Source organism: Lepidochelys olivacea (genome assembly GCF_965140295.1).
Source record: "Lepidochelys olivacea isolate rLepOli2 genome assembly, chromosome: 2".
In the NCBI taxonomy this organism is placed as follows: domain Eukaryota; kingdom Metazoa; phylum Chordata; order Testudines; family Cheloniidae; genus Lepidochelys; species Lepidochelys olivacea.
This window is the reverse complement of record NC_140412.1, coordinates 221,944,309-221,961,522: the sequence shown is the minus strand read 5'-3', so window position 1 is coordinate 221,961,522 and position 17,214 is coordinate 221,944,309.

Genomic DNA, 17,214 nt, shown 5'->3' with positions numbered 1-17,214 from the left:
AGCCTGCTATGGGAGTTTTGTGCTTGCTATAGAGACAGTATTCATATTAAACAGTTTAATGTCTATAGTCACAGGAACTAAAGACAGAAATACTAATATCAGCTTTTACCTACTTTATCTTTTTGCCATCCCTGAAATTTATGATGTTTTTGAGTTTATTTCTTTAGTTTGGTTTTCAAAGCCAAAACTCATGGTTATAAATCCACACACAATTGTGTTCATGCTCAGAAATGGTAAAGAAATAGTTGTATGTCATGAAAGGAAGGAAGTGCTGCTATCGATCCACAAAGTACACTGTCAAAAACTAAATCCTGCCACATTTAATTTGCAGCCATATAAAAGTTGTTTTCAGAATTACCTAGAAATGCACAATAAAAAGGTAGTCACAAAACATCTCACTCTAATGTATGTTTTGTGTAGGAGAGCCCTGGAGAAACATGGGAGGTTAATCATCACTCAATATACATTTAGAACTGAACAATAAGCTTTGATTCTGACACCCAAGAAACCTCACAGTGAAAAATAAATTTGGCATTGCTTCTAAATCTAGATTGTTTCATCTGAGGACTACAGTGATGCAGAGAACAGTTACTTAGTTTAAACTGTAGCAACCTTGTTTGTTAGAAATCATTTGTATAACTGTAATGCAATCATTTATTTAACTCATTAAGAGACTTTCAATTGCCTAATTTGACTAGTTATGATTCAATTATATGTTTTATGCTAGTAGCAAGATTATATCTGTGTTATGAAATAACTTTGTAGTTATTCCTTTTTAAAACAACATTTATACACATGCTTAATGGGGAGTTCCATTGGCTGACATTACTCACGTGCTCAAAGTTAAGCATATGCACGAGTGGGTTTTTTTTGGTGGGGCGGGGGGAGATCAGCCTAAAAGAATCATGATGCTACTGAAATTTATTTGTTCTGGTAATAGGCAGAGAACTGAAAAATGAAAATAGACGTTTGGTGTGGTTGGACTGGAACAAAGTGTCACAGTTTTGCTTCTAATGCATTATCAATTAATATTAACATTGTGGTAGTGCCTGGAGATCCCATTCAGGGAGTCTTTGTTCAAGTAAAACAAATAGTTCTGGCCCCCAGAGAACTCACAATCCATCATTATTATAACACAGAAGAGGATAAATAGACAAATAGGGATCAAAGGAGGGACAAGGTAACAGTAAAACTGATGTCTTTGTGTAAATTTAGTGCTCATGTGGTGAGAGATGGCCACCAGGCTAACTGAGGCCAGATGGTAGTGATTTGTATCTATCAGGACAGAGGCAGGTTTTAAGTAGGGTTGTAATTGTTTTTGTCTTTCAGACTGTAAACTCTTTGGGGCAGAGACTGTGTTTTCCTAAACATTTTACCTCACCAAGAAGACCTGATGAAGAGCTCTGTGTAACCTCAAAAGCTTGTCTCTTTCACCAATAGAAGTGGTGAATATGGTCCAATAAAACATATTACCTCGTCCACCTTATCTCGCTAATATCTTGGGACCAACACGGCTACAACACCACTGCAAACTTATCTCACCTAGAACATTTTGGGTTCTACTACAATACAAATAATAATAATAATAATGCCATTTGTGGCTGAGTATGACTTGGCCAGCTGAAATTGTTGTAATTTTTGTAATTAAATCCATGTATACCTCTTGTGCACCTAGGAGCCCTAGACCCATTGTGCTGGGGCTGTACAAATGACATATGTTCTGTGAAGAAGGTGGATTAATTAGAACCAAGGAATCAAGAGGGTAATTAAATCCCCTGGACAACATAGGATTTTAGTTGCTATATTGTACAGTTTTGGGGTGGTTATTTAGAACATTTTTTGACTCACCAAAGAGCTCTATTTTGCTCCTGAATTTCAGTGGAACTTTTTACATAAGCATATGTCAGTTACCCTCAATTTTTCTTCCCTCTGGCTCTTCTGTCCCTCTTGTTTTTTATTATTGGCAGACTGACTAACTCACTTGAAGAGTTATGAATGACAGGAAGCAGATCTCCTTTCTTTCTGATTTTGGTCTTGTCTTCACACAAGAGTTGAACTAGTTTAACTAAATCAGTTTAGAAACTTGATGTAGCTAAACCCATGTATCTCCCTTTTGAGGCCCCTCATAAATCAGTGTAAGAGTGGCCACACAAGGTGGTGGTGATGGGGTTGACCTGATTTAACATAAACAGTTTATAAACCAATTTAGTTCTATTGATGCCATTTTTGATCGAATACAAAGCCTTTCTTATCTTTTGCCTTTCTGTTCTGTTCTTCCTGTTCCAATCCCCTCCCCGCCTCCTTTTCTACTTCCAATCTTTTAAAAAGATTTGTTTTATTATAGTTATCATTTGAATGTGTTTTCTATCTGAGACAAGGTGAGTTGGGCCGCCATACTAGTATACAAAATCATCATACAAAATCACTTTGGTCCAACACAGTGTTTCCTAGGAGTGACAAAAGATCCTGTGTCTTGCCACAGACAGGACAGTATGCTACAGATACCACTAGGACCAATTCAGGAAACATCACAAATGAAAAGTTCCATTCCATTCCCATTGAAGTCAATAGCCAATTCAATTGACTTTGTGAGGAGTATAATCAGTTTATCTTATGTGTAGATTTCTGCGAGGCTTGGAGATGGATTTTTATGCCTCTAGTCCTTCTTCTGCCAACTTCTATAGTAAAAGTGTTTGTACCTCACCTTCTACCAACTCAGCTTTCACTGGAATCAATGGCAAAGCTGCCCTTGGTTTCAATGGAAGCAGGATTGGCCTCTTATTAATATTCAAATTCTTACACTCAGGTTAGCACTCCTTTTAAAATTCAGGGTTTTCCTAAGCAAGACATGTATATATATTTTAAGAACAAGATGATAAAGCCTGTGGCCAAACATTTGGATTAAGAGGATACTATTCAATTTGCATACTTTTTTATAGGGTTACAATGACAAGCTTTGAAGGATATGCTTTTCTTGGACTTTCAAAATTCACTATGTTTTTGTGCTTTCACTAACCAGTAGGCTGGTTGGCTTCCATTATTGACAAAATGATAGGTAACTTCAGAGAGAGGATGGAAAAGTGAAATGAAAGAAATGAAGATCACAAGTAGGGTCTGAATGAGAAAACAGATACAAGGACATTGCACTCAGTGTTTTATTGCATTGTTTCTCATTACAACCATTTAGCATCTTTATACAGTAAACACCTTTTTTCTGATAGAAACATTTTAGAACATCTATGCCTATCAGATAGGGAAGTAAAAAAGTAATGCTTTAAATGTCCTAAGTATATTTATGTCACAGTTCAGAATGTATTCAAGCAATAAGCAAAAGAGGTTCCACACACTTTCAGCTTCTTGCAACTTTCATCATGGTCTAGTTCTCTACTGAAGCCCCAGGGGAAGGTTTTATAATGATAACCCTCCTCATGTTCCCTACCCACAAGTTGACCTGGAAATGCTCAGAGAATTGTGCTTAATACAAGTCATTCCTATGACTTTTTTTCTCTCTTTTTTTTATCATCTATGTTTTTCCCTGCACCACACATACATAAAAGAGAGGGGATTTCCCCTTACACCAATTAAAAATAAAATCTCACATCTCCTTTTTTCCCCCTCAAGAAGTTAACCCCCTGCTGAGCTTTCCCCCAGGGCGTCCCTGAAGCCCCACAGGTGAGGCTGCTGCAGCCTTAATGAGAATGAATCAGCACTGATCTTCCAACAGATAAACACAAATCTTTTATTCCAGCCACCTGGTCCTGCACCTATCAGAGAAGAAAATACAGTTTATGCTATCTATAGCATGGTTTGGTTGGGTTTCCCTCTCTCTTCCAGGGTTTCCCGATAGTATTTTTGTAAACAAACACTCTTGGGACATTCCCAAATCTGCAAAGGCCTTATTTGTTCATGTGTAGTAGCCAAGATGCCTTGCTATGTCTTCAAACCATCATGAATGTGGGATTTTCTTCTCTTCTAATATGCTTATCAGGATGCCTGTCTTAGAGGCCATGGTTTTGTTTAGTATATATTCAGATCACTTGCATAAGTTTTCTCAGCGTTGTAGCAACTGCTTTCCCTGTGCTGCATGCTTCAAACATGGCTGTTGCAGAATTGGATACAGATAATACAGAGATCATTATATATCAGTATGTGTTTAATTGTAATTAAGGCTGGATGTTTGGCTTGGCAAATGGGAAGTGTGTATACCTACTTTGGGTCAAAATTCAGATTTTTTTTAACCTATGCAAAATCTGGAATCACAGAGCTTCAATAAAATATTTTTTCTGTTACACATTAATGAAGAATTGTGCATTTGCTCATATCATTACCCCGTTAGCATACTTTACAGCACAATTAGCAAGATGTATATAAAATCCTGAGAAGACTAGTGGAAAGAAAGAGCAGAGGTACCACACTAACCAGAATTCCTTTCACAGTGATTCCTGGGTAGGGTGTAAAATAGGGAACAATCTCCAGTTTCTACATCTTTATAGGCTTAATATTGCACAGGAGCCTTTTTCTGACCTATCTTCAGCTTCATTTCTGCCTCTGTAATGCAAATACAATCCTGTTGCCTTAAAATACTATCCGTTCTTCAAGGTGGTTTCTGTATTTGGGGGAGAATATCACTGAATAACATTGAACTCCTGGTTTTGTGTTGTGTTTTATTTTTTTAAAAAATGCAGCCTTTCTGAAGGGCCCGTGAAATTCTAGGGCTCCAGAACTGGAACCCAGCTGTTCCTCAACCCCTCTGCTGGTTCTACAACAGCTAAATGGGACTGTGGTGAATTTTTGAGAGATCATGACCTTAAAAAAAAAAAGAAGAAGAAAAAGGCAGAAATCCCAGATCTCATGACCACCCAGTGCAGCCTGACAAACAGCCAGGCTTAATTAAAATAGTACGTATTTGGGTTCCACTGGTGTCCCTTCTGTAGCCATGCAGAAAAGAAAGAATAGGGAGTTCAAATATTTGTAAGCTGATTTACGTGTATAGCTTGATGTGTACTTTTTACTAAGTCCATTGCAGAGGAAACAGTTTTCCTGCAAGCACACAATAGGGCATAGGATTGGTGTTGTCTGTAATGGGGATATTTGTATCAGGTGATTATACTGATACATTGGCTACATCTATGCAGTTTACCCCAGCTTGAAACCAAGAAAAGCCCACAGAACAGCAAGCCCTTTATTAAACTGGATGCAATACATCTATAATGGGGAGCTGCATGGGTGTAGCTACACCGGTATAAATATCCCCAGTGTAGGCCCTAGCTATTGAAAGCTCTGTTGTTGAATTTATAAAAATGGCTATTGGTGATTTCCCCATTGAACTATCTCCTCTGTCAGGTAACACATTTGTTTGGTGTGGAGGCTTCTTTTCTGTATGTCATTCACTTACTCTCATTTTCTAAGTTCCATATATTGTATTTGATTACTGGACAGGTCTGTGCTAATTGTACTTACATGCTATTAATGACATTATAGCCAACAAATGGATTTGTTTTGTTTTTTTCCATTATCCAACACTTTTCCCTTAAGATGTTTTCTTTCTTGTGGACTTAGAGAAATATAATTACAGGTTTCAGAGTAGCAGCCGTGTTAGTCTGTATTCACAAAAAGAAAAGGAGTATTTGTGGCACCTTAGAGACTAACCAATTTATTTGAGCATGAGCTTTCGTGAGCTACAGCTCACTTCATCGGATGCATACTGTGGAAAGTGTACAGTATGCATCCGATGAAGTGAGCTGTAGCTCACGAAAGCTTATGCTCAAATAAATTGGTTAGTCTCTAAGGTGCCACAAGTTCTCCTTTTCTTTTTGAGAAATATAATTGTCCACTCTTTCTTGATGCAGTAACAGCAAACTGCACCAAGTTACAATATAACCATGCAAATTATTTCCGTGTAGCTATGAGAGGAGGAAGGAGAGAGAAATAACAAATGAGAATAAAAAGTAATCAGAGAGACTGTGTGGCTCAAAAGCTCGGTAGTAGAATACAGAGTATTTTCGCCTCCCAATGTTCAGATACTATAATAAAGAACCCATCATAAATACCAAAAGATATAGTCCATTACTCTAACTGAGGCTTATATCAATACAAGTGACCAAAAGTAATTAGCATATGATTGTTGGTGACCAAAGTTAAATAAACTAGTGTCAGGCCAAGTCTTATTGGACAAGCATCCATATTGCAAATGTTACAGTAGGTGCTAGTAGGCAGTTTCAGCAGATAGGCCAATGATGCTGGCGTGAAGACTGAATTCATTTCTCATCCCTACAGGCAGTCCCCTCCAGGTCAGGGTTGAGACATATTGGTTGCCCTGAACTGTGGGAAAGCTTCGATCTGAAGAGTCTGTAGGTGGTCTAACTCTCATTGATTTCAATGAGAGTTAAGGCCCAGACCCACAAAGAAATTTAGGCAGTATGATGCTGAGTCTTGCAATGCCTGACTCATAGGTGCCTACAAAAATCGGAGGAATACATTGCAATCCACAAAGCCTGAGTTAGGCACCGAGGGTCCCTGTTTGATGCATGGGGAGAGAGAGAGTCATCTAAGAACATGACCCACAAAAGCCAGTCCTCTAGGCAGGGAGCCACCTAAGTGAGCCAGTAGAAGATGTTGATGAGAAGGAGGTACCCTAATCCCTGCCCCTCAAACTGAGATAGGCACCTAAGTCCAGGTTGCAGGGAGGCACCTATCTGGGCTTGCGATCCATCCATGGGAATTAGTGCCCTGCTGGTGGCTTAGGCACCTTGTGAGAATGGTGAGGTGCTTGCCTTACTCCATACAAAGCAGGGGTGGGGAGGTGCCCACCTTATAACTTGGGATGTGGGAGATATAGGTTCAGTTCCCCCCCCCCCCGCCTGAGGGGAGAAAGGATTTGAACAGGAGGTCTCCCACAGCTCTCAGAGTACTCTAACCACTGAGCTAGGGGATATTCTGATATGGGGCTCCCTCACTCTCTCATGTTGAGGCTGTTCCACTGTAGATAAATACTTAAAGTTAATAGAACTACAGGGCCTTGGATCTCCCACCAGACCCTCTCTCTCTCTGGCCCAGTGACTCCAAGTATTTATACCCGGTGAAACAGCTTCAACAGGAGAGACTGAGGGAGACCCACATCAGAACAGTCCACAGCTCAGTGATTAGCATACCTCTCTTCAGAGGTAGGAGACCCCTGTTCAAATCCTTTTTCCCCTCAGGCAGAGCAGGGGGCATTCAACCTGGGTCTCCCACATCCCAGGTGAGTGCTCTAACCAGTGGGCTAAAAGTTATGCAGTAGGCAGCAGCAGCACCACCTGCCAGATTCTGAACAGTATCTGAGCCAATAGATGTGGTCATACTGGGTCAGACCCCACAGGCAAAATAGGCACTTCTCTGCTTTTCTTCTACTGATTGTGGATCACTCTGGTGCTTAGGTGTCCAGATGCCTAGAGGGAGGCAGCAGTGCATATGCCCAGAAGCAGAAGAAATGTAGGCACCTCAGGAATTTTATCCTAAAATTTAAGGACCAAGTGAGGTTAGGCACTTACAGGATTCAGAGGGAGTTTTGTGGAGCCTAGAACTGGGAGTTAGGTGCCTAAGTCTGAGGGAGCTAAGCACCTTTATGGATCTGGGGTTAGACGCCTCAATACCTTTGAGAATCTGGGCCTTGGACTTTCCACTGTTAGGGACCATACTTCCAGAAGCTGGAGGTTTTAAGAACAGGTTAGACAAATACCTGTCACAAATGGTCTACTTATTACTTAGTCCTGCCTTGAGTTCAGGGGACTGGACTAGATGACCTCTTGAAGTCCTGCACTTCTATGATTCTATAACTCTGGGATAGATCTGCCCACAGCATCACTTATTTTTATTCCATTGTGTTTTGTAAATAGCAGTAGGATACCCTGTGCACTTTGACTGGGGGACACCTAACAAATATAGTGGTTACTCTGTCTCCCTGAGACTCTTCATGAGCCTACGTTGACTTTAAAACATTTGCTACAAAAATTAATCAAACACCCAAAATCGATATGTGAGTGCAACCATAAGTTAATAGACTAGACGATGCAGGAATCTCTGGGTGACATTCAGTGGCCTGTGTTATGCAAGAGGTTAGACTAGATGATCAGAATGGTCCCTTCTGGCTGCAAACTCTATGTATACAAAGAGAATTAAAACAAGAAATAACACTACATCCACAGAATTGCTACTCGCCACCACCTTCTCTCAATCTAAAAACCGGATGAAAATTTGTTCTAAAGGAAAACACAAACAACCCCCCTCCTCCTTTGGTCCTATCCTATTAGCACTGATTTCTATGGGAGCAGGATGGGGTTCCCTCCTGTGCATTATCCATTTGAAGGTAAAGATTCTTTCAAATTTGATCAAGAAAAAAATTCTTAAGTTAATTTAAGGTTTGTTTTATTGCCACTAAAAGTTTATCTAGCATTTAAACTCCTACTCTTGAGATAAGCAAGATATTTTGCTTAAAGAGTCATGAGACTCCTGAAATAGCGAGAATAAATTACTTTTAAATATGTCAAATGTGCTTTACAATTACTAAGTAATAAGAGTTCTGAAGAGAACAAGACTTTTAGAGCTTAACTACATATATATTTAAGTACTTTTAATTTAAAAAAACCCATTGTTTTCTCTTTGAGAATCAATTCACACTTTGGATTTAGAAAAGAATGTAACACTGAGATAATCTATCTTTTCCCATCATCATCCTTTCATTCTTCTTCTTTTCCCCCCCAAGACATAAGGTGACATACCCAAGTGCTTGTCCTTCATCAGATTCTTCAGTGAGCAACAGAGCAGAAAGCCCTAATATCTATTCATTTGTAATCTGTCATTCTTAAAGTATTAAGGACAATTGACTTCACATGTCTCAGGTAATTAGAATAGTCATCCATTGCTCCAGATTTTAAAGTAAGTGTCTCACACTCTTAATCAGTACATTTACTGCTGTCTTTGAACAAATCTGTGTACCTTGTCAACTGTGTATTAGATTTTTAAAAATCCTGCATAGTGAATTGTACATATAAATTATCAAAACATTTTTCTGAACTTTTTGTGTTCTAAGTGAAAAATAAATGAAACATCAGTCACCATATAATATTTCCATATTCAAAGGAATGAATCCCTTTTCTGAACATGGAAGACACAGGTAAAACATATGAATAACTATAAAAGCCAGGAGTTTCCTTAAGCACAAATGCTTTAGTACATGAGTTTCTTGGGTAATTATATTTCCACAGCAAGCAATATTAACCAAGACAGAAAAATAACCAAACAGCAACCATTTTGACCATTCTACAAAATTTAAGGATGAGTGGGATTCACAAAGGTACTTCACTGCCTAACTCCCATCATAATCAACATTGAACTGAACTAGTTGAATAAACTGAAATAATGAAAATATTCCTTCTGTACCTATCGAAGAGGCTACTGCTGTCAAAGCTAGTTTTGCTCTTCAATAAACTCTGGTTCCAGCTTCATAGCCAGTGACTTTCAGTTGATTTGACTTTCTTTAAAACTTGAACAACAAACATGTATGGCTTGAATACTTTAATTTAAATTATTTTAACAGATTATAGTAAATGTGGGCCTTAACAAAGACTGTCACGTTCAAAATTAATTTTAAATATTTTTTCAAAAAAGAAAAATATTTAATTTAAATTAAACAAAACTGATTTTTTAAAACCATCAGTTTGTGTCTATCCTGCACTGAAGCCATTGGCCCTATATATCTTCATTAGTTTTGTTGGAAGATGTCTAAGCCCCCTCTATTGTTTTGAAAAGCTCAGCATATACATACACAAATGTGTGTGTGACTATATTTGCCACTGGTTTCTTTTCAACTGAAAGCAGCTTCACCCTGAGACACAGATTCAAAAATCTTCCCACAAGAGAGACTAATTGACTTGGGCTCTTGTGGTTTATGATGTCACCAAAACCCCTTGATAGAATTATAGCCTTGTATTACATGGATGTTAATTTATTATTTTTTCTACCTATTGACTTAAACTTGGTGTGACATCTATCTCCTCTTCTATCTCCTTTGGAGATGCTTGATAACCTAGTCATGATGATAAATGTTGTATCATGATTGAAGCCATCATGATTGGATGAAAAACAACTTTTTCTTAAAATTGTATATGTCAATGGCCTCTTTAGGAGAAAAGAAAAAACCCTACAAAACACCACCACCACTTTTTTAGAGATTTGTTACAAGAAAAAATCTTTGCCATTATTTATACGTAGATTTTTATTGAAGGACTGTCTTAAAACCCTGTTGAGTGTAGGAATGTGACAGAGGAAGCTCAACTGTTCATCACACAATTGTCTAACTCAGCAGTTCTCAAACTTCATTGCATCATGACCCCCATTAGACAATAAAAATTACTACATGACCCCAGGAGGAGGGGCTGAAGCCTGAGCCAGCCTGAGCCCCTGAGGGAGGTGGGGGGCAAATCCAAAGCCCAAAGGCAGGAGCCTGTAATCTAAGTCCCAACGCCCAGGACTAAAGCCCTCAGGCTTCGGCCCCAGGCGGTGGTGCTTGGGCTCTAGCTTCGGCCCCAGGCCCCAGCAAATCTAAGCCAGACCTGGCAACCCCATTAACACAGGGTCATGACTCACTTTGGGGTCCTGACCCACAGTTTGAGAACCGCTGGTCTAACTTGTTTACTTACTTGCAGTTCCACCTTTAAAAAAAGAGCCATAAAATGTGTTTTGGATTTTTTTTGTTGCATTATAAAAATGTCATTTTTTACAATTAAGATTGTAGACTCTCTTAGATATCACTACAATAATGAAATATGTGTTCTGTTTGGTCGTCAAACTGAAAAATCTGGGGAAAAAATTGTTTTGGGTCAACCCAAAATGAAACTTTTCTTGTTTTTTCTCACAAAAACTTTAAAAAAAAAAAAAGTTGAAAAAGACATTCAGTGTTATCCCAAAGTAATGTTTTCCCCATTATGTTTAGTTTGGGAATGTTATAACACTTTTGATAAACTAAAAAAATGTAAAGATATTTTGATGTTTTTTCCAACCTTTTTTTTCCTGGCCAAATTTGACCCAAATTTTCAAATAGTTTTGGTCTACCTGAAACTGCATTTTTTTTTCCTCAGGAAATAATCAGTCAAAGTTTCATCCAGCTCTATTTACCACTGTTTTATTTCAGTTTTGCATCAGTAGAACTCAATTGACTTCAGTGAAGTTAATCAGTGTAAAACTGGGGTAACACACTGGTGATTCAGAGTCCTAGAATCTTAACCCCACCAAATTATAAGACGTTTGTATGTATAAGAATTGATGAAAGAGGGGAGTTGAATTTGAATCCTCAAACCTTCTTTTTTGGGTTTGGTTCCATGTACATTCAAACCTGAAGGGAACCATTTTTCAGTTCTGATTTGGATATGGCTCAAGCTCTAATGAATACAGCCATGTCTGCAAGATTTCAGTCCAAGATGACAGAAGGCTCATGAGAACAACTCCTTCCTTCCCCCTGGCAGAAGGCAATCAAGAACAGTGTCATATGTCAACCCTAAAATTGGGGCACCCTCCAGCAGCAGACCATAGTATGACCAGTGTGCCTGTCTCAGTTTCCCCTTTCTTCCCGAGTCCCCAAAAACTCCATGCACGCTTTCCAAGTATAAAATAGCCCTATGCAGGGTTAATTTATTACAAAAAGTCCTACAGACAGAATGGAGTTTTCCCCAGCACAGTCCAAACAGCACTCTTTCAAGTCCCAATAGTACATCAACACACCAAGTATCATTCCAGTATCTCTTACCAGTATCTCTTACTCCAGCCTCTCAAGCTGGGGTGCTTCCTTCCCTGTTTCCTTCCAAGGCATGATTTCAGCTCTTGCCTGAAAACATCAGTGGTCTCCCCCTTCCATTATTCCCCACCCTTCAGCCCTCTGTGTTCTCCAGCATGAGCGAGCGAGCGAGCAAGCGAGCAAGCAAGCAAGCATCTCCCTCTGCTGCTTCACCCCTCTCTGACCACGGCTTTCTGGTCTGGGGAAGTTTATAAGTGCCCCTCCCTCTCGATTGCCTTCTACTTTCACCAGACTGATCTGGATCCACTGCTTAATTGGGGTGATCTCACCACTCCCTCCTTCATGACCATCCACTCCCTAAAGGGCAGCCCCCCAGCCAGAGTATTTATAACTCCTAGGAACCGCCCTGCTCTCCTCATTATACCAAACTGGGGTGCACCTGGACTGGAACAGGAGCCCTGGGCCCGATTTCATCTAAGGGGCCAGCTACCCTGTCACAAACAGCTTGCGAACCTAAACCCTAGACCAATCCTGATTCATAATCAGATTCGGACATAACATCCCTGGCCATTCAGTATATGTTATGTGTAATGCAATAGTGTTTACATAAAAATGAGTGACCTTAAGTTAGCATTGCCACTTATCCTCTGCAGGGACTATCCCATCTATAATGTTTGGAAAGCATTAGCACACTGTACGTGTTACCGTAAAAAATTAATAATAAGGCATTTGGTATGAACATTTGTATCTTTATCCTGTCTGTCTTCTGACATGATTAGGATAAATAAAAGTATACAGGACACTAACTATACAGTTTGCATGGGGAAATGTGGCAAGTATAAATATATGCCCTGATGCTAAATAATAATCAGCATATAACACAAATAACACCTCAGGAAAAGCATAAGCTTGTAAAGCAGTGCGTAATTTTGCCACTGATCTTTTAGCTCTTCACAAAGTTTTGAATGGTTTTCCTAAAAAAGAAACTACATGCAAATGCATACTGACATGTGGATCAGTTTAGGGGAAGAGGGTCTATTTATGCATGAAATCCAAACACATTTCTTGAAAAAAACCCTACTCTTCCTTTCACCTCAAATAGAATACATGTGCAATGACTGAAAGGAATTCTGCGTGCCACCTTTATTACTGACAGTAAGTGATTTCCCAGTAACAATTAGCATGAATTGTAGAATCATAGTCATAAAAGTTTGAGATGGAAAAGACCAATTAGTTCATCTAGCCCATCCGTTGGCAAATGTAGGAATCTCCTAGCCAATGAATGAATGACAGTATCAAGCAGCACAGAGATGGCATATCCTTCAGTGCCACTTCACACGGGTATGATTGGCATTCATTGAAAAGGTGTTCCAACAAATGCCATATCCATTCTTCACCAAAAGATAATAATAATAATAATAATTAATAATAATCCCGAACTGCATCCAATTGTTCACTTTTTCTGTTACAAAAATGAATCTTTCTAGAGATATTTGTGATCTCATTGGTATCGAAATAAAATATGCAGTGTTGCTAACCATCTTTCAAAGGTGGGGACCTCGTCTGCCTTCACTTTCATGCCACACAAAAGAGCTTAAATTATGTGAGGAAGGTGCACAAATAGTTCATTTACTTAACAGCATCACAAAAAAGTAAGGTCCAGATCCTCAGAGAATCTGGACTGAACAAACTACAATGTCATGTTCTATTGTTGGCTGCAAGTTATGGCGGGAGGTGCAAAGGAGCCGTTTGTGGCTGCCAGATCCTGGAACTGCTTTCATGCCACCTCTCAAGTATACCTTAGAACAGCCTTGGGGCTGCTGTAAACTATGCTGGGTGTAACAGCCTCCCCTTGCCCCGCAAGGGACAAAGCCCCATGCACTGGGTTGGCCAGAATGAAGTTTCATAGAGCTGGCTATACTTTCTCAATTCCAGTCAAGGATTCTCCCACACAGAGGAAATCCTTTGCTGCCTATTTAGAGCTGTTTTAAGGCCGAAGCACAATGGAATCTTGGAATGGGTCAGGACTGGCCCTAGATATCCAAGGGATTGAACCTCTGTGGGAATTTTCGATCTGGTCTGACACTGAAGAACGCCATGCTCCCTTCCACATACCACAGATTTCCACCCAGAAATCTGATTGGCTGTGAATGCTTCTGAAAGTGTGTGAATTATATAGTATATTTAACATGAGGTGAAAGAAGCACCTCTGTAAACATGTCAGCTGAGGCTGACTGTAGGGAAAATAGGTATGTTGCACTGCTTGTATGCATGCACATACAATCTATTTATTTATCTGAATTTGTTTCCATTTATACCTGTGTAAAACTCCAAGCACAGTCAATGCATTTGAAAACACAAGGCCAGATCCTGAGCTCATGTAAATTGGTCTAGCTCCATTAAAGCCAATAAACATATGTTAATTTGCACCATATGCATTTGGCCCAAAATCATTTCCCCAAACTCTTAAAACAGGCTTCCTAAGTAAATCTGTCAATCTTTTCAAAACCCAAAAGGATTCAAGGTTAGGCGTTTTGCTGGTCAGAATGGGAGACACCCACAGAAATAGTGCTTTTAGGGTGCAATTCAGATCCTAATGAAGTCAGTGGGAATCTTTCCATTGACTTCAGTGGGCTGTCGAGCAGGCCTTAATGATCGGAATAAACTCCTTTGAACTGGAGATTAGCAAAGTGAGAGTACAGTACAGTAAATGTAGGGCTGGGCCCCCTTTTGGGATTAAGTGATAGTACAAGGAATTTTATTGTGTTGTGATGTGCTTCTGAGAGCTTCCTGCATCTTCCTATGGAGAATTTGGAGTTAGAAAAGACATTGACATATGAAGTATATGAGGGAATGAAACATTATCATCAAAAGAGGTAAAAATCTACAGTAGGTCCTGATTAAGTGCCTATGACTGAATGGCACTTGTACATGTGAGAGTCAGTAAATGTAAAATGCCTGGAACCAGTGTGAAAATTGTCTTATAGTGTCCTATTGGAGGGAATTTTTTAAAAAGGCATTGTCACCTTGGAACTGGTTAGTTTCAACAAAATGAACTAAAATAATTTTGATAAAATTGACCTGCCCCCAAGCCCTTGACAAATTCTTTTTTAAAAATTGGATCAGGTTTCCCTGATTTTTTATGATTTTTCTCTAACCTCTTTCAATTACAGCAGTTTTAGCTATTCCTTGTAACAACAGGAAGTACAACATTTTCAGCTAGAAATCTGATCTTTAAGTAGATAGTGTACATGTAAAAATAGAGTGCTCTAGTCCTTACTCAAAACCTGCGCTGGGTGTTCTTGACTGCAAGTCACCACAGAAGTTTGCTGAACAATTCTAAGCTTCATGCAGCAGAGCATTTCTGTCCCAGTGGACCAATGAACTTCCCCATGGCTAGAGATATTTTTAATTCTGCTCTGGACTTTCTCCAGGAAATTGGTAATAATTACTAATTGTATTTTTGTAAGCTAAATGAAAGGATGCATTCTTTCTTAAAATTCTCCCTTAGCTTTTGCAATTAATTATGTTGTTCTTTTCTGTGATTAAGTGAAGCTGTAATACAAAGACAAGAATTAATCAAGATGAACTGGCTATGTAGCATGCAAGGAGTTCTTACATGTAAGAGATTTTCTCTAGTTATGTTGTCATTTTACCTTTTTATTGCTGATATTGCTGGTGAACTTTAATAAAAAGAAGATGTTTTAGGGAAGAATTTGCATTTGAAATTCTCAGAGAATTTACGTATGCCTGTTGTGCAGACTAAAGGCCAAATCCGCAGGTGCTGTAAATTGCCAGAGCTTCATTGACTTAAGTGGCACTACACTGATTTCCACCAGCTGAGAATCTGGCCCTATATTGTTAACAGGTACTAATGCAGATTTCTTATAAGCATACTTTAAAAGAATGTTGATCAAAATAATTAAATGACCACCATTTTTCTCTCTGGCTCACCTTAAACGATACATTAAAATTGTCTTCTTGCATCAGACCCACATGTGACATTTCAAGCAGAAAGGAGTTGGTTTCGAGTGGTTTACAATTGGTCTTAACATTAAAACTGTCTTACAACCTTTGGGCCAGTACTGCCTCTGCAACTATGGAAGGTTCTTTGGCAGTGGAATTTGAGCATTTTCATGGTGCAGCCCTAAGCATTCAAAAAATCATGACTCAGCTTCCCTCACCCCCCAAATTATGAGATTAGTTTAAGAATCATGAGATTAATAATAATAAGAAAACACTGGGGGTTCTTTTTCATTACCTTCTGGTGTCTCAGCCGTTAGGGTGCACTTGGGCCATATTTCCCAGCTTTTCTCTGCAACCATGGAGGCAAAAAAAAAAAAAAAAAAAGAGCTGAGATCCTCATCACTCCAGGGACTGGGGGGTTTAAGAGGGAGATCAAATATTGTGAGATTTGTGATGAAACAGTTAAAGTTGGCAGTGCCATGGCTGCTTAGGAGGTACAGGAGTGCAGCTGTTTCCCATGTGCCAGCATGGTGACATGAGTGAAACCAGGCAAAGGTAGATGATCTGCTTCTATGGAGACCCTCTCCTTCTCTGCTAATACAGAAGGAAAGTAGTAAGGCTCTGGGCACTCTACATTGTAGTGCTGCAGTGTAGACACTTGCTACAGAGAGGGAAGGGGTTTTTCCGTTGCTGTGGTAAATCTACCCCCTCAAGAAATGGTAACTTGGTCGAAGGAAGAATTCTTCCATAGATCTAGCGATGTCTACACTAGTGCTTAGGCCAGCCTATGTTTTAGGTGTACAGCAGGCCTTAGAGAGGAGATCTCCTTTTCACGGAGCTAAGCACCAGTAGTTGGGCTAAGTATTGGGCTGAGGATTTGGAATCACATAGGCCCCTATTCAGCACAGGCCTTAAACACATGCTTGCCCTTAACTGGGAAATCATCACTGCAACGTCATAATTAAATAGTAAGCAACAGACGGTGGTAGTTATGTCTGTATATATGTCAATAGTTAATAGATAATGTGCCAGTAGATGGGGCTTAAGAATGTGAACCATTGCTCATTGTAGGACCAGTAAAAGTTGTTGGGCCCTGCAAATGGCTTCTTCTGTGCAGCTCTTTACATGCAACTCTTACTGAAAGGAAGACGGAAGAGATAGCAAAAGAATAAATAAATAGAATGAACATATTCAGCTGAACACCTACTAAGCAAGTCCTGAATAGCAGCTTAAAATATTCTGACACAAAGGCTCTGATGCGGCAAAGTACTCAAGCACGTCTAATTTTAAGCACGTGAGTAATCCCCCTGGAGCTAAGGGAGCTACTTGCATGCTTAAAAGAAGGCACATGCTTAAGTACCATGCTGAATCAGGTCCTTCACGTGAATAATCAGCCACAAACATTGTACAGATCTATTTTATGATTTTTTAGCGGAGGATGGGCTGTCTGTATTCTGTATATTAAATCCTTCCTGCTGCTA